Below are 1,947 nucleotides of genomic sequence, written 5' to 3' on the forward strand. Positions count from 1 at the left end.
GTTCCTTGTATTTCCTGTAAATTGGTACACTGGATCTAGAGGCTTGATCAGATTCAGGTTCTATTTTGCTGCAAGACTTCTTCATTGGTGATGGTATATTCCATCAGGAAACACATAAAATCTAGTTGTCTCTCTTGTGATACTAGCAGGAGTAATGGATGTGTATATCCATTAATCCATCAAGGGTTGCAAAATGGTGATATTCTAATATAAATTCAATCATTCCTACTTTTTTTTAAAACTGAAACATCACTATTAAAAGAAATTTCCCCTCATCTACTGTTTGAAAACGTGGCTTTAACTAGTGTCATTTTATCTGGGAAAGATGACATATTAATTAACACATTGGAAGTGATTAATTTGTGTGATAAAAAGGTACTATGAGTCATTTTCTTTCAGGTGGGAGAAACTCTAGCCTTCAGTAAAAGAATATAAATATAATTGAGGGAGAGCAGGTAGATGGTCAGAAATCTAAGATATCTGGGAAGACAAGTAAACAAAGAAGAAATGCTTAAAGGTAATACTTTGCTAGGTGTCTTCTGTGGTACATAAATTTCTATTCAAAAGCCCATCTCAACCCAACCGGGTGCAGGAGCCTATGGTCCGAGCTACTCAGGAGGTTATGGTGGGCGGATCCCTTGAACCCAGGAGTTCGAGGCCAGGCCAGGCAACATAGCAAGACCCAGTCTCTAAAAATAACAAAAGACTGTCTTATCGCTTTCAATACCATTTACTGGCTGAGGACTCCTACATTCATACCTCTAGTTCAGATCTCTCCCCAGCCTTAACAAAGTAATCAACACTCTACCTGATAGCACTATTTTGCTGTCTCAAAGATACCTCAAAGTGAACATATCCAAAATAGAACTTTTCGTTTTATGGCAAAATCGTGACTCACATCTTCCCTATCTTGAAAAGTGGCAGCATCATCCGCCAAGACATAGCTAAAGCCAAAACATAGGTGTCATCCTTGACTCTTTCCTTTCCTCAACCCCAACAATCAATCAATCAACAAGTGCTGTCGATTTCACATTGAGATTATAAATTCCTTCTTTCTATGATTAATGACACTACCTTAAACCAATCGCAATTGTTGAGAAACAGCTGGACTATTGCACTCATCTTCTGGCTTCCGTTCTGACATTCTCCAAAGAAGGGACAGCGATCTGTCTCAAATGTTAATCGGGGGTCAACAGCTGATAACTGTTGAAGCTGTGTGATGGATTTGTTATGCTAGTCTCTGCCCCTTAGCATATGTCTGCAATTTTCCAAATTAAAAAAAAATAAAATGTTACTCAGATTATTTTATTTTGTCCTCTCATTATCTTACTTCTCTGCTGACTTCTCAGTGATCTTAGAATAAAATCCAGACGTCTTGTCTAGGCCTGAGTCCCAGCCTGCCTCCTGTCTACATGCCCAGCCTCATCCTACACCACTCTTCTCCTTGCCCACTCTGCCCTGGCTGTCACCCATATCATGCAAGGACACTTTAAGCTCTTTCTTGAACATTTCTAGAACATTTGTGCTTGCCTTTCTCTCTAACAGAAAATGTTCTTCCCCAACTTCTTCCAAGTCTGGCTTCTTCTCTTCTTTAGAGTCTTAATAAAAATACCACCTCCTTAGAGAGGCCTTTCTTAACCTAACCCAATCTAAGGTAGGTCCTCTTCCTTCACTATTATGTTCTATCACCTTATCGTGTTTATTTCCTTCATAGCTTTAACCACCATTATAATGAACTTGTTTATTTGTATTCATATATTTGTTTATTATGACAAGAAAGTAACGAATATTTAAAGGTATTTGAGGACATACGACCCACTCGTGTTCTATTCCATTCTGCCCACATTAAAAGTACAATTCTTTGAAAAACTGGTGGATAGAATACACATTTTAATAATCTTGCTTCATAAACAAAGGGTTATAAGACTTTTATCAGGAGAGTAACTT

This window comes from Propithecus coquereli, unplaced genomic scaffold (assembly GCF_000956105.1).
Source record: "Propithecus coquereli isolate 6110/MARCELLA unplaced genomic scaffold, Pcoq_1.0 Scaffold64, whole genome shotgun sequence".
NCBI classification, from domain to species: Eukaryota; Metazoa; Chordata; class Mammalia; order Primates; family Indriidae; genus Propithecus; species Propithecus coquereli.